The following is a 26,334-nucleotide window of genomic DNA, read 5'->3' as shown; positions in this document are numbered from 1 at the left end:
GCTTCAACAAATCTTTATTCATTGCAATCTCCAGAAAGACACCAAGATCCAGGTCTACAATGAAGTCATCATCCGCAATCTCCTCTACAGATGTGAAATGTGGGAGACCTACCATAGTCATCTCAAGCACCTGGAGAGGCATCACCAACAATACCTCCTGAAAACGGTAAGATTGCCATACAAATGCCTAGCATCCTTGATGCAGCCAATGTTAACTGCATTGAGTCACTGATTGTCAAACACCAGCTTCGCTGGACTGAACTTTGTGTGTGGATGCCTGACTCTTAACTCCCAAAACAAACGCTCTATTCCCAGTTTAGTAACAGCTTGAGATCTCGCGGTGGCCACAGGAAATGCTACACGGACACGTTGAAGGTAAACCTCAAGAAAACAGATGCCGACATCAAGAGCTGGGAAGAGCTGGCTACCAAGCAGCTCCACTGCCACTGCAACCCCAGCCAAATGGTAGTTCATTTTGAGGTAAAGTGTCTTGCCCTTGAAGCAGATAAGAGAGAATGGAGGAAGGAAAAAGAGAGATCCTAGCCTATGTTCTACTCTCCCTCGTGGAAAGATCTGCAACTTCTACAGATGACTCCACAGCTCCAGGATTGGACTCTTAAGTCATTTCAAGATGCATCAATGATCTGTAGTAGAGATAAATCCTCAAAACAAGGGATTGCCAACAAGGACTATTTTTAATCTCAGGGTCATAGGTCTTACTGGGGTCATGTGCCCAATGGCATACAAAGGAGTGATCCAAATGCCTCTGGCTCCCCAGCCCAAATGAGCAGGTCCTATTTGTAGCTGGGTCAAATGGAGCCAGCCTTCAGTTCAAGTCTGGAGCAAGGCTCCAGCTTATGCCATTAGAACCAAAGTAACATTCTCATTTACTGTTCGAACTACTGTGCCAGCATGCCTTGAACCTCATATGAGTGGTATAATTTTCATCCCTAAGGCAGGTACCTGCCAGTGCCACAATAATATGATAGAAGAAAATGAATCCTAAACCCTGTGGCTGATCATTGGACTCCTAGACATTTCTGATGTAGTTGCATTCCCATTGAACACTTTAATGCAGAACTAACAAAATGGCAAGAGAAGCGTCTCCCAACTTACTGATATTAACTCTCTCTCTTCCGTATTCACTCTCATCCCCTACAACCACATTCAATGCACTCTCCCCTCCGGCCAGGAACAAGAAGATCCTGGGAGGACTAAAAGAGTCTTGCAAATAAATATATCTGAATTGTGATGAAGGATGGGAATTTCTGAGGCAAGAGCCTTTTTCTGTAAACATCAGGCATTCACGCACCTCTTACTTAAACCAAGGGGACTCCAAGCTTGGAGGGCTTTGCCTGATCACAGCACCCATCCTCTTTTAAAGATAAGCTTTACCTTAAATCTTATCTTGTGTAACTACTGGTATCAAGGTGGACATTAGTTAACACACAAATGAAAAAATAAAAAGTCACAGCATTTAGGAAAATGTTCCTAAAGCAATGAACTCCATAATTTGGTTGTTATTCATAAAACATCCATTTTGTAGTTTTATGTTTCTATTAGGTTACCAAGTCAATGCCATTCAATATCACTAAAGTTTAGGATAAAGGCCTCTTCTCCAGGGAAGTCAGCGGTAAGACCCCCATTAACTTAAAGAGGGACAAGATTTCACGTTGGGGCTCTCCCCATTATACTCAGGTTTTTCTATTACGCTTATCATCATGATGCTAGAATTAAATGTAAAGTCAATGCATGGTAAGTGAGGTATCCCTCCCTGTTTCTCCACTTGGAAAAAAGATTACGTGTACGATTATTTTTATGTATTGTCTGCTTTGCTCCTAAGTGTACTGAGCCAGAGTTAGATCAAGCTCTCAATAACTCCGATTTGCCTGATCAAGAGAACACCATGCCTGATGACAAATGTAAAAACTAGCCTGATCAACAAATGCCATAGGATAAACAGCTATAGCCATGCTGCAGAAGAGAAGAATGAAATGCTAGCAGTTAATACTGTGAGCATCACTGCAGAGAAAATAATGAAGCTCTGAAACATTCAGTGTGTGTGCGCGCTTGATGGGGGTATGGGAGGGAGGAGGAACCTCCAGATAAATTCTGAACACAAGAGATGGAAACTACAGCCCACAGTCACACCTAATCACAATCCATTCTCCACTGCCAGTTCAACTAGTGCCTTGAGGCCAACACCTGCTGTCTCAATAAAAGAAATTCACACTACCATATTAACAGCCTCACTCTTTTGAATAAAAACCTCAGAGCTGCAGCTTCTAAAGGGTCCTTAAGCCTGGGCAAACATTTGAAGAATCCAATAAATAAACAGAGGGCCCTTTGAAATTAGTGGTCGAAACATCTAGAAGAAATAGCAAAGCATTTAAGAGAGGGCTAGACCAATCCATCTTAATAAAATAGAAAATACTTAAAGCACAAAGAAAATACGCATAACCTATAAAAAGTAAGAACTCTTTACTTAGAGCTAATATTTAATGGGGTGTGTGTGCGTGGGTATAACACATGCAGACTTCTGGATCCTTACAGGAGACTTACCAAGAGAATATTAAATTGAACTTTTGCCTTTTTGTTATGCTGCTTTATAGACACAGAAAGTCTGAAAAGGTGTTTTTTCCCCTCTTCTGCTTCCCAGCTTGACTTCTTACAGGGAAATTCAGGTTCCCAAGTTGGGTGGCGACTAGGACTGTGTGAAGCTTTGGTCCCTGATTCGATTCGGTGGAGATTCGGCTCAATTCGGTGGCCGAATCTCTGAATCTGAATCGAATCAGAGGATCCTTTAATCTCTCTGAATCGAATCGGAACCCTCCAAATTGATTCAGAGAGATTTGGAAAGATTCGGAGATTTGGACATAAACACAGCTTTAAATGTTTTTTCCAAATACCCCTAGGTACCAGGCAAATCTAGCTAGTAGGCAGCTCTGTGCTGCAATGGGTAGCGCATTGGACTTCTAGAGATTAAAGGGATTCAAAGGTTCTGGATTCAAGTCCCAGTGGAGTCATGCTTTCCTCTTGTTGGGGTCACTTGATCCCAGCTGACTTCCTGCCTATGGTGGGGGTGCTGGACCCAATGATCTCATGAGGTCCCTTCCAGCCCCTCTTGTCTATGAAATCTATGGATGCTGGGGTGCATGGAGTGAAGCACTTCCAGGTTTGCCGCCGAGCACGTGGAGGGCCCCCCCAAACTCCTGTGGGACACTCCATGTGCCCAGGCATAGCAGCATTCACAAGCCATGCTGGTACTGAGAGGTACATAGAAAAAACATTTAAAGCTGTGTCTATGTCTGAATTGCTGATTCTCCAAACCAGCATTGAATCTTCAGGTTCAGATTTGGCTAAATCAAATCAGGGACAGTGATCTGAATCAACGAATCGAATCACCAATCCTGATCCAGGCTGAATCCAAAGCCGAATTGAATAGGGCCCGGTTCGCACAACCCTAGTGGCAATTCCGATAAGTACAGCAGCAGTGACATTATTTAATTGACTATATTCATTTTTGTAAAAATGCCTTTCAAAAACTCAACATCTTCAGGACGTAGATTTTTTGCTTGAGAGCCAAGAATCTGAACCCCTATAATTCACGTGAGAGAGTTCAAAATAACCATACCCTGAGATCTCACCCAGTCCTCAAAAACAAACCTAAATCCTGTGAATTCCTAATTCACCTAAATAAAAAGAAGCAGGAAATGAAGAACAAAATGATACAAAAAACAAACCTAAATCCTGTGAATTCCTAATATTCGTAAGATAAAAAGAAGCAGAAAACGCATACATAAAAAATACTTATGTCCAAATATCCAAACCAGCCTTTTATACTTTGATATACAGAAGGCAAAAAAGGGGCACAATTCACTAAAAATAACTAAATAAATAAATGGCTTTTTGCTTGTCTTGTAATAGATTGCTTGCTTTACATTGTGGTTAATCCTATATTCATGTAAGGAAAGACAATGGACAACATCTCCTTCTGAAGCACAAAATGGATTATAAAGCTCCAGCAGAGAATAGAATTTGCTGCTGCCCCGTCTTTTATAGATAATTCTACCATTTCCTGACTGCGTTCAGTGAGCAACGAAGGTAAAATGGTCTGCCTACTCTGTCTCTCTCATATAAAAGTCAACCTTAGCAGAATGGGCCTCCCACTGAAGTTTGGGAACAATTTGCATGAGTCAGGTGTGCGCAGGATTTGGCCATAAATACGACATACAACCAGTTGTGTAAAGACTTGAGAAAGTAGCTACTGTGAGAACACCTTATAATTTATTCATTATAAAAATGTATAATTAATATGTTTATGTAACTGGAAATGGGAAGGCGTCCAAAAGATGTGGGTGAGGAAGGGCACAAAACGTCTTTGTATGTATTAAATGAATTAGTTCAGAAGTTAAACTGCATAGACTTTAAACATATTTGGAAAAATTAAGCTATGGATGACACTTGTTACCGGGCGTTGCAGTAGCTTGAAGTCCTTTGGCTTGATTTCATAGACATTTAAGCTGGAAGGGACCCCGAAGGATCATCGAGTCCAGCCCCCTGCCCCAGGGGCAGGAAGTCAGCGGGGATCATAGGATCCCAGCAAGATAAACATCCAAATGTGTCCTAAAGGTGTTCAAAGTGGGTGCTTGAACTGCCTCCAGCGGCAGTCTATTCCAAACCTTGGGGGCTCGGACAGTGAAGAAGTTCTTTCTTATGTCCAGCCTGAATCGGTCATGGAGGAGTTTGTGACCGTTTGATCTTGTCATCCCTTGGGGCGCTCTGGTGAACAGACGTTCCCCCAGATCCTGGTGAACACCCTTGATAAACTTATAGGTGGCCACCAGATCACCCCTGAGCCTGCGCTCTTCCAGGCTGAAGAGTCCCATGCCTCTCAGCCTCTCATCATAAGGTCTGTTTTTCTGATCTCTGATCATGCACATGACTCTCCTCTGCCCCCTCTCAAGCTTCTCCACATCCTTTTTGAATTGTGGCAGTTGATGGCAACTGGGAAGCATGCACATATACAGAGAATCATAATAGGCACCCCCACCACACCCAGCCTGTCTCATTGGATTAATACAATTCCTTGCGGCAAAAATACTGGCTTCTGGGTGAAGTTAATTATGTCAGTCTTCATGCTAATTGCCCTACACATGGTCTCCTGAAGTCTTGCTCATATGAACAAGAAACTTCATGGCCTGAATGAGGATGAGGGTCTTCTTGCTCTGATCCTGCCATTGTCTCTTCGCAGGGGCACTCTCCCAAGAGGGGCAGAAGCCACACCCCGTCAGTTGGGATATCATGGTCTTGGGACTTTGAACTCTTAAGGACAGTGACTATTGACTTAAGAACATGTCCCAAAACAGGACTGGGCACCTACCTAATTTGCAAGTGAACAATCCATATTCCTTCCCTCCACACCTAGCTGTGGCTGGACAAACTGCTACCATGTCTCCACTTACTGCCCACCTACCCTATCTCACTGTGCATGGTTCATTGACCCATACCTTAACTCTCCCTGTTCACTGAAGAGGACACACAAGGCCCTAACTCATGTTTGCAAATTCCACTCCCAGTTCTCAGTGCTGAAAAGTTGTGTGCGGTACCCTTCGGCACAGCCACACCTACATCCCTTTACGTAGCAGGGTTTTGTTGCCTCAAGTCACAACAGGATAAGCACATTTTAGAAGTAATCTGAATGGCTTGTTTGCTTCTGCACACTCATCTGAAAGCTGGGACCAAACTCTCACTTCAGTAGCAAATGGTTCGTCAGGATGTAGCTGGATCAGACGGAGGATAAAAGCAGAACTTCTCTCTGGTTAGAAGAACATACATAAAAGCTAAATTCATACAAAACTCAAAAGCGATAATGTATTCAAAACAGCCACTGACCAAAGAGTATCACTGAATTCATGCCAAGAGTTAGATGTGCCTCTGGTATAAAAGACTGTGGAAATGGATGGAGTGAGAAGGAAAGGAAGCAAATTACATAGAGGAAAACGAAAATTGGCAGGCATGAGGCTCAAGTGGTTCCCTCTTATTTCAGGATTTCTTGATTTCTCAAGTCCTTAAAGTGTTTACATGTTTGAGCCTATACAGAAAACACCACCATAGCAAATGCTAATATAACATTTTCAAACATGCTCACATACAAAAAGACTACTCCAGCTGGAGGTCATTAAGCCATTTAAGGCAAATTCCATTAATTCAGGCTGGTTTTTATAAAGCTGCTGAGACCTTGAGCACGTGCTAAGATTTCCCACCTCCTACCCCCTCTCCCTTCCTGCACAACCCCAAAAGGCAAAATCAGAATAAAAGCAGTTAGAGGCTATTAATCACATCAGTCTAAATCTTCTGCCTGTCCATACCTCACATGCTTTACCTACTACCCCTATAACACACTGCCTTACAGTTAAACTAGAACCAAGAGGGTTCATACCCTTGGTGTGAAGCCTGGGAATGCACAAGAGCTACTGGGTAGATTTGGGGAATACACCACTCGTTTCAAGGCCTAGGCAATCAGATCAAGGGTCCCCACAGTTAGGAGAGATGCCAAACATCGAGTTTACACTTAGAGAACGTGTGCTTTCAGCCCCACATCCAGGAACAGTCTGCATACCCCCCGCCAGCTAACAGCGTCAGTGTTCAGAGCTCCTTGTACCATTTGGGTGCATGTCAAAGCAGGAGAACTCAAACATATCTGTGATGCCCAGGTAGCCCCTAGGTTAGTGGGAAAATTACAGTTCGGGGCATTAGCTTAATTTATGATCACTACTTTACAGCATTTAAAATGACAAGGATTGACCTCCATAGGAAACCCTAAGTATATATTGTTACAATGCCCCTCGGAGCTGGATTGAAGGCATCAACTCATTCCATAAAGCCACTGAGTGATTATGAGATTATGCATGGTTATATACAAAGCCATTTAAGCCTAGCTTCAAGTTAGTTACCTAGGGCCAAACTTTAAATTCCCTGAAGTCAGTGGTAATACTCCCTTTAATATTTGGTCTTTAGAACAGAGAAACCTTGCATACCATTATTAAATCACCAGGATGCCAGGTCTCTTCCATTTACATACGTTATTAGATATTTCCATCAAAAAAACTTTACTTGGGGGGGGGGGGAGAATCTAATTGCTTTTTTGTGCTTTTAATACACTGTAGGCAACCAAAAAATCATTTAACTTAATGACGACTCTGCTAGCACCATTAAATCAACAGGCTTAAGTCAACAGGCTTTCTGATTTAAGTCAACAGGCCCTTCTGGTCTTCATCCTAGGGTACTTAGGGAATTAGCTGGAGTCATAGTGAAACCACTGGCGTGACTGTTTGAGCACTCGTGGCACTCAGGACTGGCCCTTTTCCAGTCCTCTGGGACCTATGTGGTCCCTATTTTCAAGAAGGGGAGGATGGAAGAAGTAGGTAACTATAGGCTGGTTAGCCTCACCTCTATCCGTGGCAAGACCTTTGAGAAAATTGTTAAGGTTCACATTTGTGGGGGATCAGCGGGTAAAATAACGCTAAGGGGCAACCAGCATAGGTTCATAGCAGGCGGGTCCTGCCTGGCTAACCTGGTTTCTTTTTACGACTGGGTCACAAAATGCTTGGATGAAGGAATAGAGGTAGATGTCACTTACTTAGATTTTAAAAAGGCCTTTGCCACAGTTTCACACCCACTTCTTATAAATAAACTAAACAGTTGCAATGTAGATTATTACACAGTCCGGTGGGTAGAAAATTGGCTTATGGGACGCACCCAGAGAGTGGTGGTGGACAGGTTGGTTTCTACCTGGAGAAATGTGGGCAGCGGAGTCCCCCAAGGCGCTGTCCTGGGACTGGTACTGTTCAATGTCTTCATTAGTGACTTGGATGAGGGAGTAGAAAACACCCTGTCCAAGTTTGCTGACCACACCAAACTATAAGGGGAGGTAGCAAATCCAGGTGGATTTGGACAGACTGGGGAAGTGGGAAGAGCAGAATAGGATGCAGTTTAACAAAGATACGTGCCATGTGTTGCACCTGGGAGGAAGAATCATTAACACTCCTGCAGCCCAGGAGGGACCACTCTAAGTAGCACAACTGTGGAGAAGGACCTCGGAGTTGTAGTCGACTCCAAAATGAACATGAGTCACCAATGTGATAAAGCAGTAAGTAAAGCTAACCTCACTCTTTCTTGCATAAGTAGGTGCATCACAAACAGGTCCAAGGAGGTGATGCTTCCCCTCTATGTGGCACTGGTTAGGCTGCAGCTGGAGTATTGGGTCCAGTTTTGGGCACCGCACTTCAGGAGGGATGTAGATAACCTGGGAAGGGTTCAGAGAAGGGCCACACATCTGGTTAAAGGCCTACAGGAAAAACCCTACGAGGGCCAATTAAGGGACCTGAATCTCTTCAGCCTTCTCAAGAGAAGGCTGAAAGGTGATCTTGTGGCCATCTACAAACTCATTGCGAGGGGCGGGAGCAGCAGGAAATAGGAGTTACAATGTTTACCAGGGCACCCATCGGGGTAACTAGCCATAAACTGAAGGAAAGCAAATTGAGATTGGACATCAGGAAAAAATTCTTCACAGTAAGGGTTGCCAAAATATGAATACGATTCCAAGGGAGGTGGTGCTGTCCCCTTCCTTGGAGGTATTTAAGAAGAGATTGGACAAACACCTGGCTGGGGTCATCTGACCCCAGCATTTTTTTCTGCCCAGGGCAGGGGGTCGGACTCGATGATCTAATAGGTTCCCTCCGATCCTAGAATCTATTATATCTATTAATAGCATCATTAGCTATACCTGGCACTGCTACTTCAAAAAAGTAAGCAGGCAGCTGGGTTTGACTTGGTGGGGTAGGCATGTTTAAATGGATGCCTTCTTCAGCAGTCCTCCTCAGCTGAGGATGATTGTCTTCCACGATTGTCTTATCTGTGTGTCCGAAGATGGCTGATGAGGCCTATCTGGGATCAACAGACTACTGCAGCTTGGCCACGTATTTCTGTGTGGGGTAGGCGGCACTAGATTCTTGACTTGGTTTGTGACACGCTGTTTCTACTGCTCCTGCTTTTCCGTCTCCTGTTAGTTGCCATGAGGTTTCAAAGTACTGAGATCCCTGCAGCAGACTTCTTCCATTTGGGGCAGTCCTGGGTGATAGTCTCCCACAAGTTGACATAGACATTGCATTTTTTTAAGTTGGCCTTGAGGACATTCTTGAAGTGCTTTCTCTGCCCTCCTTCAAAGCACACACCTTGGCTGAGCTGGGAGACTAAAACTTGCTGTGGGAGTCTGGAGTCGGGCATCTGGATGGCATGTAAGCATAATGGGAATGGGCATTTCCAAGTCACTTGGTCAGAAAGTAGGAATGGTTAATTTTCTTTTCCTTCATACTGCCATCCATGTACTAGGCAAACACTGTTCATCTGGATCATGGCATACTGTACACATAAGAGGTCTAGTCACCAAGATCTTTGACATGTACACCTAGGCAAGAGTATGAAAGAGTGGACACTGCCCAAGACTTACTATCCCCTCTTTAGACAACTGAGACAGAATCCAAAGGCCAAACTAAGGCCATGTTCAGTGCCTTGATGGTTGTAGCTTTTCACAGAAAGCAGTAGATAAGAACTGCTTCTGACTGCCGAATGCCTCTGTGAGGGTGTGTTTCTGTCAGAGTGATGTCCCTTAGCCTTTCTCCAACCAAAAATACCAAAAAGGCAGTGGGGGTGCTTTCCATATAACATAATTAAAACCACCATTCTACTATATTAGAAATCTGCGATTGCTTGGGATAGAAGAGTTAGGGGAACATAAAAGCATCTTCGTAGTATTGACATCTACAGCAACCTTCATGTTTCATACAGCATTGGTTTCCAGCCCAGCTGATGCTTTATTTCTGATCCTCTGCCCCTGCCCAATCTCCTGCTCTTTCTGCTTTCTGCCCTGTACTCCCTGCCCAAGCTGCAGCTCTGCTTTCTGCCCTCCCCGTTGTGGTGCAGAGACTGCCCATGTCACTTGTTGCACAGGTGCCACTCCTGCTTTATTTGATATGGGTTTCTATTGCACAGTGACACACTGGGCCGACAGACACCCCACAAGACTCAGCAAGTAGCTGTACGATCACCTTTGTGTGTCAAGACTGAAGTGAAAAAAGGTCAAAACTGACAGCAAGTTTCCTGATATTATTAAGAAAACTAAACAGACACAAATCCTTATTGCATTACACCAAGCTTCCTGTTCCAAGATCTCGTATGTACTTAAGTGGGCAACATAGTTCATACTAAAAGCCAGGCACAACGCAGCCCAGGTCAGGTTTTTCACCATACAGAGCACTTTCTACAGCATATCTAGGATCGGAGTTGGACCTTAAAACGTAAATCCTTACAGCTAGATGGGGAATATCCCCCGATAAACATGCATAAGAAAATGCCTTAGAGATTCCTGCATTCCCTGTACAGTACAACCTCATAATATCAAGAATCTGGAATTCTCGAAAATCTGGCACATCAGGGAGTAGCGGCGGCCGGCCCCGGAGCAGCAGAGGGGGAAGCTTGCATGCGGAGGCTGCCACCGCCATCCACCACCTCACGCTGCCGCTCCGTGTTTGACCGCTGCGCCAGGACCAGCCACCGCTACCCCATGCCCCGCCCTGTGTCCGGCCACTGCTTCGGTTTCAAAAATCCAGAATTTTCAAATTTCCAGCAGGTGCTCAGTCCCGAGCATGCCGGATTTATGCGGTTATACCGTACCAGTGGTACCCAACCTTTTCATCCCATGGGCTGAATGGGCAGCGACAGGTATGGATGAATCCACAGGCTGGATCTGATGGGTGGACCCGATTTGGTGCAGGGGGTGCGGCAACAACCTGGGGGTGGTTCTGGCCACAAGGGGAAGGGGGAGACAGCCTGCCCGATTCGACCATGTGAGGGTGGGTGGGGGAATCTGCCACGTGGCAGTGGCTGGGGCAGGGCACCAATCTAGAGTGGGGCCTGGGAATTTGGCAGCAAGGGAGGGGTGGCAGTACTGGTTGTCACTGTTCCCCCAGTGCCAAATTTCCTGACCTTTGGCAAGCCCGCAGGCCAGATGCCGTGGCTCTGTGGGCTGTGGGTTGAGTGCCCTAGTTCTACACAGAGGCCAATCATAATTATGGGCCCTGTGCTCTCCAGAGAGTGGAGATCACTCTATCCTACTGCTCCCCAAAGCATAAAACACTCCAGGGGAAAAGGAAAAAAGCTTAACACACAGCTATGTATTGGCCAAGCTGTGCTGGGGGAGCATCCTGATGCTGACACTGGGGCAGTCCAGGTCCACACTGTTCTCAGTCAGGGCCATGTGCATGTTGCACAATTTGGGCTTTATTAAGCAGCCAGTATAAATCAGATTATGGTTTCAAGGAAACTTGAGCTTGAAGGTCTCAATTAGGAGATGTCTGCAGCAGCATTAGAAAAATTGTGCTGCTTACTTTGCTCTGAATGGCAGTCAGGGCTGAGGACAAGACCAGGAGGGACAGGTCAGGGAAACAATACAAACCCAGAACGGTGCAGAACAGTGTCACAGCACTTCAAGCCAATGCATGCAGCTCTTTGCCAATGAAGATTAGAATCCACTTTTTTTATTGCTCACTCCTACAGTACTTTCTGAGACACTGCATCTCAGAACAATTTGGGTTTCCGAAGAAAAACAATTTAGATCTTAGCTAAAAAATTGCTAAAATGCCATCTGGAACAGTCTGCTGAAAAATGAAATTGTTCAGAAATATCATGGATCTGAAAGTTTTCATAGAAGACAAACAACAGGCGGCTTTAGTGAGCACAGCAAGTAACTGGGAAAGTTACCAAGAGTCACTAAAGAAATCAATACAACCAAAGGAATAACAGTGATTCAAGCAGCAGGGTTTAGGGGCTGCAAATAACGCTAGCCTCAATAGATTTTTTCTAAAGAATCCAGACCTCTGATGAGGCTTGACATGCATGTACCGGTCACATTGTGATTTCTTTCTCATCATTTAATCATGATCATTCCCATGAATAAAACTTGGTTTGTGTTTTATACTGATTTGATTAAGGGCTTTGTTGTCATTCTTCAAAGAGGGTACAGCTGGAGAGTTTATGCTAATTCATGTGGACAGCAGGCCACACCTGTTCACCTTAGTAAGCAGCCCCATTGATGGCCCCATTTTTAATTCAGTATGGGCCAAAACAGGAGTGTTAAACGTAAGGACCACAAAGCTGGTTCATCTGGCTCGTGAGGTTCCTTGAAGGGCTGGGAATCTAGGGGAGGGCAAATAAGGATGGGGCCCACCAGCAAAGGATGGGACCCGCTACTGGGGTATAGAGCCCTGCGTACTGGCAAGCAATGTCATTAACCCCTGACACTCCCCGCTACTGTTCACTCTGCTGCTACCGCTGGAGATGGGCCGGGATCCAGGTCCTGAGGAGCCCTGCAGTCCAGATCTGCCCCCCAGAGAGTCCTGCAGTATGGATTGGACCCAGGGAGCCAGGTCAGTTTGCCACTCATGGGCTAATCAATGTCCCTATTTTACCCAGCTGCACAAATGGAGCAAGGTCACTCTAAACAACAAGTGAATGGAGGTTTGGGCCAACTCCAGACCTCTCAATGCACTGGCTGCAGAGGAGGGACAGTCCAAGAAAGGATGTAGCCTGCACCAAGCCACTTCCCCCTGGGTCAAAGCACGTCACTTTTTCCCAGGTTGCCTTCTGGGATGGTGCTGGTCTGTGCTGAGAGTAAACTCCCATCTCGCCCCAAGTGTCAGTGGAAAGTGATCAAGTGCATCAAAATATTGCAATACTTTCTTTAACTAGTAAATGGATCCTTGCAATACAGCACAACAATTCAACTTACTGTGGAAACCTCATTCACATTATTTTACAAAAATCTGTTGCGATGAAAAAAAACAGGGTTTTCACTCTACATCCTACTAAGTCAAACATTTGAGAAAGATATTTTGAAATAAAGGGGTGGATTATCCTTCCAGGTATACAGGGAGTTTACAGAGGCCAGCGAGAACTGTAGGCATTCACTGAAGCACAGAATTTGGTCATACATTGTGGCAAATCTTGCTCTTTGCAGAAATAACCATTTATACATGGTTGATGAGTGACTACAATTTCAAAAAGCCAAATAACAAAGACAGGAAGCTTGACCTCCCTTTCACACATGGCCATGCATCAATGGACATGATGTGAAATCAGCTACTGCTCTCAAGCCCACATGGCCATTGACTGATTTTGCAAGATACACAGTGATACATAACCGCATACACGAGGTCAGAATCCAACTCTCAACTTTCTCAAAGCTGTGGTTGAACTCATGTTACATTTAATATTAAAAATGCGAAGGTCTTGTGGACTGTTTCTTTGACTAGGACTTGTTGGTGCTCTATATGGGAAAAAGGACAGTGTAAGAACCTTATAGAAGAAAACGTGTTAAGAAGAGCAAGTTCTTCCCTCTAGAAATGGCAAAAAATGGAAGCACATGAAATAGAGAAAAGAGCTGTAAACTTCGAGAGGAAGACAATGGAAACAGATGTTTTGAGTTACTTTGTGAATTAAGATGCCTTAGCCACTGCATGCATGAAGGTTTGTAGAGCATCTGCTGTCTAAATTATACTATACATCTTTTTGAGTTGTATTCTGGACTTCTCTCCTGAGCCAAAAGTGGTGGAAGGAGTTCCAGTACTAAATGTTTGTGTCTTTTTCAGGGATAGACTCTTGGCTGTCTTCCCAAAAAAGCCGCCTGCACTTAATTTCAGATGGGAGCACCTAGTTCTTTTCTTACAGCATTTTAAGACAGTGGCTCCCACTGTTCGGGCTCATGACCCCGCTTTCCATGAGATCACAACTTTACAAATGAATTTCCATGGAGCTTGTGATCCTACTTCTAATTATCATGACCCCATTTGGGACTGCAGTCCTTAAATTGGGAACCATTACCCTCAGACATCAGTTATCCCGTTTCCCATTCCCGGAAGGAAAGAGGCCCATCTCCCACTACCTTGGTCTTATTCTCTCATCATCATCATAGTGTTTCCTCTTGCTCCTCTATCTCTGCGTCAACCAGTTCTCTCTTACCTTAGGCTTACAACTTAAGTTCTTTGGGGCAGAAATGCTTGTCTAGTACCTTGGACAATTGGTTTTGATCCATGATTAATGCTAATAGAAACTACCATGGTCTGAATAACAATAATAAGAGAAATGGAGTTCCACCTTGCTGGCTACGAAGCAGCAGCTATTTACTTTTGTACAAATCAACGGGATGATTTTTGGACATCCCAAGTCAACATGGCAGGTATGAAACTGTGGACCAATGGAGAGGGGAAAAAATAACCATGAACGAGAAATACTGCTTCCATGAAAGAAAGAGCTGACACACACTTTCCAAAACATGAATTTAGATTGATAAACCAGATAGTTTTCTGGGGCTGGCACCGGCCCTCCTCCTATTAACTGTTAGATTATTTGAATTAATTGTTAAATTAATTGGATTTTGCAAGCTGTAAAGGAGAGCTCTCCCTGGAGGAACAGTCTTGCTTGCCACTGTAACACATATTCAGGATAACTGTTTTCACTTGTATGGCACAACAAATCATATCAGTTACCATAGTTTGTCTCTTAGCATTTAAAATATTTGCATGGCAGCATTAAAGAATCCGTGCATGAAGTGAAATATTTTGGTGACATTTTCCTTCATGTGCAGCATTTGTTGTGTCGAACGTGATTATACTTCTGATTTAAAACTTTCATGTGCAATGAGGAAAAAGAAGTGAGATGGGCAAAGAACGCGTCTCTTTGGTAGGGGAAGGGAACCCTTTTTTCTTTGCTATCTTGGGCTAGCATTTATGGGGCTCCAAGCAGAGGCTAATCCCTGGGCCTCTCCTCTTACCTGCACAATGGCTATCTTAGCCTAGTAGGGCCCCCACAGCCCCCCCAGGCATTCAACCTGGTACCTTTTGCCTACAGCAGGCTGTGCTGCTCTCCTCCTGTTGTCACAGATAGGTCATGACTGTAAGATTTGGAAAACCCCTAACAAGATGCAGAAGACAGAGCTGCATATAGAACTGATGCCTGTTTGCAGCAATACCTAGCTGAGCATTGGCAACATTTCCCTATGGAAACATTTTCCCTATCACGTATTCAGGCAACACTTGCTCTAACAGCATCAGCTACTTAGGAGCGACATTAGCACTAGGGCACCACTGTTCCTTATCAGCAGATGTCAACTATACTTCAACAGGAGGAAGAATTATATTCTTGAGGTTAAGATACTGGTCTGGGACTCAGGATGTGGGTTCAATCCCTATCTCTGCCAGCAGAACTTTGTGTAAGCTTAGGTAGGTACAGAATGAATTCAACCACGGCCTGTAGGAAACAGAGGGCTTGATTATAACCATATAGCTTTCCATCTGTCAGAGAGGACTAAGAATAACTTCTTTCACTTATTTCTTGCCTATTTAAATTCTAAGTTCTTCAGACTGATGGATGTACAGGACAATAAGGCTTCTATATCTTGGAGGCTTGCAGGTACTATGAGCAATAGCAAAACATTACCCTAGGTCATTTAAATACCGCACCTGTGCATGCCAAACAATACACGTGATGCAACTTCAAGGTTGCTGATATTCGTAGTCGGGTCACCGAAAGTCTGCATTCAAGGTTAATAAGAGAACTTGCGTGCGCTCACATTATGCGCTAGCAAACAGCGCTGCCAACTAATTTTAGCAGATTACATTTGAGGCTGTTTTTAATAGAGAAAGCTAACAGCCCTTAGGAATAACAAGTCCTTTGCAGAGTTCATGCATCGAAGTAAAGTGCATCGTTTTCTGCCAGTGCTTTTAACAGAGAATTTTCAGCGCTAATCATAGTGTGTCTTCTTAAAAGCACTCAGCTGTGGGCCACCTTTCTCCCCACCAAAGCCAGACATAAAATCTCATTAACTTTAGGACAGAGTTCGGCCACTTCTGAGTGCTTTTGAAAAATCTCACCTGTACTGAACATTACACACAACAGGGGCATTAAAAGAAAAATCAAGTGCCAAATTTAAGCCCACCTATATTACTAATTCTTATTTTTAATCCTTAAATTCAAACCTGGATATTTTTAATGCTCAATTTTCTGAAAGCTACACAGATTCTTAATGGATTTGGAGTTTATAACCTTAACTGCTGTCTTTTATTTTGGAGGGGGGGAGGAGGAAGAAAGCAGGCAATTGTCTAAGAGTAAACAAGTCCAATTAAGAAATGAGAAAAGATTTTGAACAGCTTTCAACAGGGCTCGCTGAGGAAGAGCACGGGTTCCTTAAACCACCATGAGAGCAGGTCTGGTAAATATGTTAAAAACTGGACTCTTAAGCCAAGGGAAGAGTCATTTGCAATCATTAGCTAAAAGAAAAGGAACAAGTGCCCTAAATTGGGAAGTATTTCCTGAAAGCAACGTTTATCGCAAGCTTCCCAGTGCCAGAATACTCCTCTACTAGAAAATGTAGCAGCCGCTCTGATGGCAAACAGGCTATGTCTAGCCAACCTTACAGGGCTGCTGTTTCCAGAGCCGGGGAGGAGATCCCACTCAGAATATTTCAAAGCAGAGATTGCCTTTAATTGTGTTGGCACTATTGCCAGAGATAACAGAAAGAAACTGAGACTGAAATGCTGGTTTTCTGGTGGAACTAAGGGACTTACGCTGCATCAGATTTATTTTCGTTACTCTATTTTCAATGCGAGGTATTCCCTCCCCCAGCCTACGCACTTTCCCCTGGCCTAGAATGGCCCCCAGGCTAAAGCTAATACATTACTCAAGAAGGGAGTGTCTTACTGGGCTATAAAAGCCAAGGACACATCCAGACAAGTGGGCACATGCTTTTCCCCAGGGACAAACAGCAGTGGGACATAGCTGCGCTGCTGCTACTTGTCCCTGGGGAATGCCCCTGCATGTGCACTCTGGTGCATGGCAAATTGCCCTGGTTGGCATAGAGGAGGCTGGCGCCAGCACCTGGACTGGCTTCAGCAGCCTTACTTGGATCCTGGGGGCCTCCTGGGTGATCTGGATGCGTGAAACCTGCCTGGCAGCTGAAGTATGGCTCTGGCTGGCCAGGCTCTGGTTTCAGGTGATGCATGCTGCAGCCATGTGTACCAGCCCGCTTTTTTTTTTAGCATTTTTTTTTTTTAGATAATGGGATTTCTCAGTATCTCATTTTGGCTCCAGAGAGAACCTTTCACATGCGCCACATGCATTTGGTGGAGCCACCTATGTTCTCGGCTGGACGTGCCTGAGGAGTTCAACCTGGGCTTTTTTGAAAGCATGCTAATGTCTCCTTTTCCTGGGGACCATCTAACCACTAGGAGTGCTAAAAGGAGATGGCTTCAGTTTACTCATGTCGCACTCCGCTTCCCAATAGGTGGCACCCCAGTGCCATTAATAGCTTCCCAAAGGGCACTGGGAACAGGCGTAGATCCTGGCATGGCATGACCATAATCAAGTCAGAGAGTGAGAAACCCACTTGAGTGGGAAGAAACATGCTTCAGTGGTGAAGACGCTTGTCTAGATTTTAGGAGACCAAAGTTCAATTCCGTACCTAGACTTCTGCTACCCTATGCAATTTGTTTAGAGTCTCCATGCCTCAGTTCCCCATCGCTAAAATGGGAAAGGAGAACCAAATCAAGAAAGATAGATGTTATGCAGGAGGTCAGGTCAGACGATCACAGTAGTTCCTTTGGATTTTTATAATCTACAAATCCTCATTCCTGACTCATAAATATTTGGAGGTTAAAACGTTAAAGGTAAAATGGTAGTGGTTGGCATACAAGTGCCTCTGAGTGACGGGACCTATAAACCCTTGTTTTCTTCTGCCACCACAGAGGCCTTCACATGTTGTCCCTGGATTCTCTCAAACAGCACAGAAAATGTGGTTATTAGGGCAATTAATGAAACTTCACCAACACAAACACTGTGGAGACACATTTCAAAGGCAGTAGCTATCCTGCTCTAGACCAAGCAGAAGAGAAGCCTCCTCTGGATTGGGACCCTTGGACTCTATAATAATTTACACCAAGTGGTTGTCATGTCCCCCAAAGGTGCAAACATAGGTTTTCAGACATTGGAATAGGCACTCATACCCAGAATAGCAGAAATGTGAATAAAAGAATAAATATTATTGGTAACATTTTCCAAAGCACCAAATGGATGTTTTCCAAAGCATCAAGTGACTTGGCGCACTGTCTTCTAATTCATAGATGATGAACTTTAAGCGACTGAGTTGCTACAATTTTGTGAGTAAAAGGTCATGTAGTCTGGAGCATGACAGCAGGAGCCAGAAAGTACAGGTTTTTTCGCCCTGGCCTGGGGGTCAGACAAGATGATCACAATAGTCCCTTGGAACAAGTCATAGCACCCATGTCTCAGGTTTCCCATCTGCCAAGTGGCAATAATACCATCTACCTCACTGGCATATCAGAAGAAATATTAGGTTTGCCTTTTAAAGTGATTTGAAGATACAAAGCACTCATGAAGTAAATACGTATTATTTTCCAACTATTTACATCTTGCTGGCACAGTTGGTTTAATACCACACTTGTCTCTATGGGGACTATATTACAGTAGCAGACCTATTACAAAAGCTTACATTTAAATGTTGTTAGCATCTGCCATATGATCATTTTTCCAAAACCTTATGCACATTCTATCACTTCTGTGGCAATGCAGCCCCATAATTACTTGTTGGGTTCAAAGAAAAAGATAAAACCTTAAAAATACTACCTTGTACTCTGATATTTGGGATACGGTTACTTTTGTCTTATTATTATCGGTCCTAATATTACCCTCTATTTCACTTTAAATCCCTTAATATGACTAGATTGTATGAGGTAGCAATTCAGTTTTCGTTTGAAGTTATTTTAAAATTAAAATATTTAGTGCATTTAAAAAAAGAAGAAAAAACCCCCAATACACCAGAAGGCTAATAAAAATCCATCCTGCTTTATATGCAAGGACAGAGAGGCTCCCAAGCCTATATTTAAGAACCTAAAATAAATGGCTTGACTTTGAAGAGGGCTAAGCATTCAAAAGCCCCCAGTGAGTTCAGCAGAAGTCACGGGGTGTTCAACAATTTATCACATGACTCAAGAATTTCTCCCTGTAATATTACTCACCATGTGTGCAGTGCAATAAGGTAAAATATTGGCGGCTGCAGATTTCAGTAAGACCTGACCACCTAATTCTGTCACACGCTTCTGAAAACCCCCCTGAATAATTGTGCACGATTTTCCTGAAGTTTTATTGCATATAAAACAGACTGCATTTAAGTGAACACTGCAAGGTGGGGCTCAAATGTCAGGCCTGTAATATGTTAGTAAAGGTTACATTAAAATAATAGCTAATTAGAGCTTTATCTCATTCTGCTATCACTTGCATGTCAAGATGAGATAGTGGATGACTGCCTGGCCAAAATATGCATCATTTCCAGCTCTCTAATATTGCTGAAAAATGGGCAGCAGTTCAATTTGCTGGCGATAATTTATTGCATGGAATCAAGATTCTGCAGGCAGCTTCCTCTCATCTGTTACCTTCAACATTTCCCACAGCTATTTGATATTTCCTGGCTTTTTGAGTTAATTGGTCCACTCATGCCAAAACCCAGCTATCTAAATACACTTCTGCAGGGGTTTTTTAAAAATGTAGGATGTCCAGTAAGGTCATTCAGATTTGCACTTCCATTTACCATGAGACAAACAGAACCATATACTTCAACAGCATTTCACAGACAGAGCTGGGGGCAAGCTTTTTTTCCCCCCTCCCCCAGATGTGTTTGATAAATGTTGAACAGTCCTAGAAATTCAACTTCCAGCCAAAGTCCAGGGCACCAGCTGAGCAAAAGGAAGACAAGGCAGAGCAGCCACTAGGATGCGTGGTGAAAAGAGTGAATGAGACTCAACTCGTACCAATCCCATCCTCTGCACATTGTTCACTCGCTGCTGCACCCCTGAGACAATGGACCATTATAGACAGCAAGAGCGGCAATGCCACCAGCCATTATAGACAGCAAGAGCGGCAATGCCACCAGCCATTATAGACAGCAAGAGCGGCAAGGCAGCACATGGCCTCCATACTGCAAAGCAGCCGCCTTTGCTCCGGGGAGAAGAGGGAGGTCAGGGAGCCGGGCTGCAGCTTCTCTAACTCCTCCATTATTTAGTGCTTTCCTTAAAGCTACAGCTCTGACAAGTGAGGAGTAGAGATTTCATACTTAAAATCAGAACCCCGAACTTTAAAAAAAAAACCCTTTATGAGCATTTTTGCCAATCGCATGATGTAATGAGGCTTCGCTTGCTTTTTAAACTGTTGGAGCTGGCACACTTTTTGGCTCTTTTCCCTACCCTTATTTGCAGAGAAATATGAGTGGGCAACCGGTTTCCCAGTATTGGTGCCTCGAAGTACTGCAACAGGGCATAAGCCCAGTAATCACAGGCCTCCACTGGCTGCTTATTTTGCAGACAGCTCTAGGTCATCGCTTTTTCATTCTGCCAACACGATTATTCTCCAAGAAGCTCTAATTGAGCTTGATTTTTTCCTGAGTCAGTTATATTGTCCAGCCTGGGGAAGAATACTAAAAAAAAAACAAAAAACCCCTCCTACTTGATAGCCTTCTGGCTTGAGGCCATGTACTAATCTTCATTTGGTAATTGAAGGCTTGTACAATGGAAAGAAACTCCATGGAAGCTGTCAAGTCAATGAAAAGTAATGAAATATGAACATCCTGGTGTCACCTAAATTCAGCCTTCTCAGAGCACCTGTCATCTCTCGTTTTATCAGCAATTCCAGCAATAAAAATAAAAAAAGTCATGCATTGCTCCTGACGAGTGGCTGACCACACGGAAACACGCAAACAGTGTTTGATCCCGGCCTTGAAACAAATTCCTTTCTGCCAAGTTTCTCTTTCACTGATCCAAAGTGTGTACTGAACAAAGGCGGGAGGGAAGAGAGGGAATGAGAAGAAATGGCTTTCCGAATTTTAGAGGCCGTCTCTCCAGAAGCTTGCAGCATACACCTATGATGGACCTAGCATAAGACACTGAATAAGAATGGAGCAGAAAAAAAAAAATGCAACTTATGGTGTCATGGAAGTATTGATGTACCCGGTCACCCAGAGAATGAGAGTGCTGGGGAAACGTGCGCCTGTTGAGTTCTGTTGCATTCATCCGCTAACTCCATGCGCAAGGCGTTTCCTGCACAGGCAGCCATTTTCTTATACATAGATTATAGCAGCATTATAGCATTATTCTAGCATATATATCACAGAGCGCAGGGCTTCTGTCCAAGTGAATCAGGAATGATTTTCAACTCAGATCTTTTTTTTCCCCCCCCAAAAAAGTCCATTTTTCCACAAGCTTTGAAATGAAAACTCCCCATCTATTCTAAACATTTTCACATGGGATGTTGAAAAAATCTGGCATCCAGCTGCCCTTCCAGGTTACAAAATTTGCCAACATTTTCCTCAAAAAATGCTTTTAGAGTCAGACGATGCATTGAAAACTATTCTGGTTTTAGAAAGAGCTTTTGACTGTCGATGAACTGGCATTTTCAGCAAAAAAACCTGATGACTGAAAAAATTCGGAGGCTTCTAATCTTAAAGAGATGAGTGCTGGAGAGTCCAAATCTAGACCTAGCCCTATAAACACTGGCATGAGTCCTACTAATGACTCCATATGGGTAGATGTGCATAGCCAGTGGCAGGATCAGTCATTCTGGAGCTCCTGGAAGGCATAGAAAGTTTTTGCCTTCCTGGGAGGAAACACTTGAATGTTAACTTCTTTGTATAGGAGATCAAAAAAGTACATGACTAGGGCATTACAAGTAACTGGAAAGATGCTTAGATGTATAGGAAATTAATTTGCTTCACAGTCCTGATCCTGCGCTCTTTATTCAGCCCAGTCTCCAACAGAGTTCACCTAGTGGAAAAGCAAAGAAGAATCTGCCAGATGACAGATACGGCATTTATTTCTGTTGACGGCAGTACTCCTAGCAGGTTAATGATATGACAGATGGCTGACAAGAAGGGAGAAACCCATTCCTTACCCTTCCGCAGTTCACTTTTTCAGTTTCAATCTGCAGATTAAATACATCTTATTTAACTTTTTCAGTAAAACAAAGAAGACAACCCTACACAACAGGATGAGTGAAGGTTGATACTGTCCTTGGTCAAGCAAAAAGGGCTCTCTGATAATAGTAGGGTACATTCTTTGGATGGGAAACTGAGGGAAGAGGAAGGAGAAATTGTTTCATCACTTGGATAGGAAACATTTTAATTCCAAGGAGAGAAAATGCCATATAGAGAAAAAAAAAAAACATTCAATATCCAGAACACAGCACTGAAGCCCCAAACTGAAATGAAACAAGGCTGAGGAAGAGTGCTGATAATAAGCTCCCTTGTTCCCAGAGATTTGTGGTGACAATTTTGCTTCAAAAGCACTTATTTGTATAAGTGAAAGCTTACTTAGGGGCCTGGTCCAAATCTCCATGAAATTTGACCATTGATTTCAAAAGGCTTTGCATCTTTCCTGAGGTTAATTTCTTTTCTAGACATTGTCAAAATTTCTGCGCTTTCCCAAAGCTCTCTGTGTTTTCAACAAGCATAGCTGGCATGCGTTATAATCTATTGCCTCTTTAACTCTGCAGTGAAGACGTGGGGCTGAAATCTGGAGAAGGTCTAATATACAGCTACAAGGACATTCCTCCCAATGAAGTGGACTATCTGGGGACTGTTAAGCTATTCTGACACCTTTTTGCTCTTTAGTTATCACTTCTGTCTGGAACATCTGGCAGGTGTGTGGATCTATGTTTTGCATGGGAAAACAATGTACCCGACACAGACTGCTCCTCTTCCAGTCAAGTCCCCTCTTTGATCAAGAAGCACTGACATGTGCAGTGATTTGGGAGAATAGCACATCTGTGGAAAACAGATCTCCCCATTATCAACTGAGGTAAGGGACTTTGGGATACTAGCAAGACCACAACAAGGTAATGGGAACAGACTTCATTCAGTACAGGGCACAGCCTCTCACTGGCATCTGGTGCATGGAGTTAGCGGATGAATGCAACTGAGAGAAGAGTGGTCTGTTGGAGGGTGGGGGGGGATGTGATGGGGAGGGCAGTTCAGCACAAAAAATGTGAGGCTTCTTTGTGGTACAGGGATACAAACTTCAATGTGGGCTAAAAAAGCCTTTCTGCTCCCGGGCAGCCACTCTAATTAAAAAGCCCCAGCGTCATGTGTATTCAGTGTCCTGTACTTCAGAATGGCCGCATGGGGCACTTTAACTAAAGCTTGTTCACCAAGTTTTAGTTAAAGCAGCCCTGCTGTCATTCTGAAATGCGGGGCACTGAATACACGTGACGCTGCAGCACGCTGGAGCGTTTTTAATTAGAACGCTCCAGCAGACTCAACTAATTGATTAATCGAGTCTGCTCCAATGCATCCTTTGTCAGAGCACATATATAGGCGCATAACGATGCTAGAGTTAAAAATATGACTTTTACAAAACTGGTGGATAAACAGTACTGGAGGCCAGACTATGCGAATGATGGCTGAGAATTTAAACACTAAAGAACTGAAAAAAAAAAAATCTTCATCCTTCCCAACAAGGGAAGTCAAAAGGGTCACTAATCAATACACATTTTACTAATGGACAAGCCTTATGTGCTAAGTACTTTACAGGGCTATTTCAAATCAATTTCTGCTTGGATTTTGCTGCCCTGTGTATTCACAGCTCTTCTTTGTTTTATCTGGCTGTTTTAACTCTGAGTGTGGGGTAATAAAACTTCTAATTATAGTGAAACTGCAACTGCAAAGCCAAGCATCAATACAATCCATGTAAAACCGTGTATTACACCTTACGAGGAAAAGGAATCTGATTTAATGCAGCTGAATCCTGTGCAGATTAAATTCCCCAAGATTAATCTCAGGGAGTTGTTACATTCAGTGAATCAACATTCTACAAAATGCCAATATGCTGATGTTTTGTTTCACACATACTGCAATATTAAAAATACATATTAGAAAAAGAAGAAGAGGATGTTGTATACTGGTAGGTTCCACTGGAACCATCATAAATGGTGAATACCAGAATCTGAGTGAAAAAAAGAAAGTAACATGAGCCAGGCACATATTTCCAATATGATGATGAGCAATCAGTTCCCATTGCACTCAGTGCCATGACATCTATAGAAACTGAAGTTTAAGCATGCAGAGATCAAAAGTTTCATTACATTTCTGAATTTTAAGCACTTCTCTGGTACTTATTACCAAAGTCTGCAAGAACAATAACAGTTCCAAAGTTCTTGCCTTCTTACTACATCACTCAAGCACTAGGTCTGTTTTGCAGAGTTAGTAAAAACGGCTTTAGTCTTCTCTCATTTAATAAGGGCTAAATTCCAATGAGTTTTTTTCCCCTTTGTATCCTTCAGCTTCTCTCCACCAGTAGCTACAAAATGCTGCATATGCATTTGAGGATAATCTAGTTGCTTTTGACCACAAAAATGGGAAGGCAAAACCGTAAGGTTGTCAACATACTGAGGCCTCATTATGTCACTTAATGTATACTAATTAAATCTTACAACCCTATGGAGATCAAGTATCAGACCCCTTTAGACTCTACACAGGAAGAGTTGAGAGGCTGGTCACAGTGTATGATTATGCTAAATTAAAGATACCAAATGCATTCTGCATAATATAAAACTATATACATTCACCACCAGGCAGCTCCATATTTAAAACTGTATCTCTGCTGAGCTAAATTAACACTAAATCAACTTTTAAGTTGCAAATTCACTTTTGACAATAATATACCGCAACTAAGCTTTAAATATCTTAGTGTAACTATTCAGCTACAGACATAAGTGAAGGTAATGGAGTCAAAAACTGCAGACTAATTGCTTCAGCTGAAGGCTTATTATCTCTCCAATTTCAAGCACAGCAGCAGTTAAGAACTACTTTTATCAATGCACTGTGAATCTGTGTATAAAATTTACCTTTATTTTCATGTTGACTGTATTTATAAAGAGTAAAATCCACAATTGTTTGCTGTCAGAGTGGCCGATTTGAGAAAATAGGCTTTAAGAGTATATTAAGATAAAAACACTTAGGTCTCAGGTTGCTTTTATTACTATTGCAATCATCATAAACTCTTCCTCCTTCTCCTGTGTAATGTGCTTTCGATGATCATTTCCCCTGCAAACTCAGCTTAACTCTCCCTAAATAAGTACCTCAATCTGTCTCATTTTCCTATTGTTACATGAAATATTTAGCCCCTGATTGTCTGAACCTTGTGTGGATGCTTACTAAGCACGTGCAGAAAGTTTCCCAATGATATGATGGTGGTGCATTACACATCTGTTGCACTCCTGTATCTGACTGATACAAGGTAATGGAGATGCAGAGATCTACTCCTTTCTCCATGAACTATCCCAGTCCTCACACTCAGCTAATTCTCTCCATCCTGCTGCATGCAAATACTGGCAGCCCTGGTCCATCTTCCAAACACAACCATCCATGCATCCATGTTTTGACAGAATCCTATATTTCACTGAATCTTTTGAGAGAATAAAACTCCTGTGCAGGTCACCTCATTTATAGGAACTCATCTGGGTTCCCCGAGGCATCAGGGCCCTGCCACAGATCCCACAGACTTTGGTCTGATGGCAACCTTGCATGTCTACCTGGTAGGAGAGGACCCTGTGTAGCGACTCCAGTGTCGACTGTGAGCAGGTGCTGGGTCAAGTGTCACTGTAAGCGATTACATTTGATCCACGTACACTCAGCTTGCAATTTCCAATGGAAAGCAGCATCCTGCACAGTCACAGCGGTGCTCCACACAGTTTAACTAAATAATCCTGACAAACTTCCTTGCGAGGAAGGTGGGTAAATAAATATGGGCATCCTCATTCCACCAGTGGCAAAGCTGTGCCACAGCATAAACCTATAGCAGAGACCCTGCAAAAATACAGGCCTGGACTTCATGCTGTCTTCATAATCTGGCATAATCTGCTATATAGCTGCCTCTTGGCACTTCAGAGGGGCCCCAACCACCTGGCATGGATGCTGTGAAGCTTAAACATTTTCAAAGCACGATGTACTCATGGATTGAATGATTTCATAGATTTCATAGATTAAGGGTCGGAAGGGACCTAGTAGATCTTCTAGCCCGACCCCCCGCCAGGGCGGGAGAACAACAAAAAACCCCAAAAAGAGAAACGGGACTCAAACGAGTCCAGCCAGGTAGGCATCCAGCCTCTTCTTAAAGACCCCCAGGGTAGGGGCCAGCACCACTTCCCTTGGAAGTTGGTTCCAGC

At 43.4% G+C, this 26,334-nt stretch overlaps 1 protein-coding gene and 1 long non-coding RNA gene across 2 annotated transcripts in view; both read right to left on the bottom strand.

Moving 5' to 3' along the window:
* DPP6 (dipeptidyl peptidase like 6) overlaps nucleotides 1-26,334 on the bottom strand; it is a 982,502-nt gene that overhangs the window by 506,481 nt on the left and 449,687 nt on the right. The gene's annotated exons all lie outside the window — the stretch shown is intronic.
* LOC109291230 overlaps nucleotides 13,899-26,334 on the bottom strand; it is a 25,116-nt gene continuing 12,680 nt past the window's right edge. Inside the window, exons 2-3 of the long non-coding RNA XR_002095778.1 lie at nucleotides 18,537-18,542; nucleotides 13,899-13,910 (exon numbers count right to left, since the gene is read on the bottom strand). This is a non-coding gene — a long non-coding RNA (uncharacterized LOC109291230). The remainder of the gene's footprint in view (nucleotides 13,911-18,536; nucleotides 18,543-26,334) is intronic.

The sequence above is a fragment of the Gavialis gangeticus genome, unplaced genomic scaffold, assembly GCF_001723915.1.
Source record: "Gavialis gangeticus isolate Ggan-Ray unplaced genomic scaffold, GavGan_comp1, whole genome shotgun sequence".
NCBI lineage: Eukaryota > Metazoa > Chordata > Crocodylia > Gavialidae > Gavialis > Gavialis gangeticus.
This window is presented reverse-complemented; position numbering and strand designations above follow the sequence as displayed.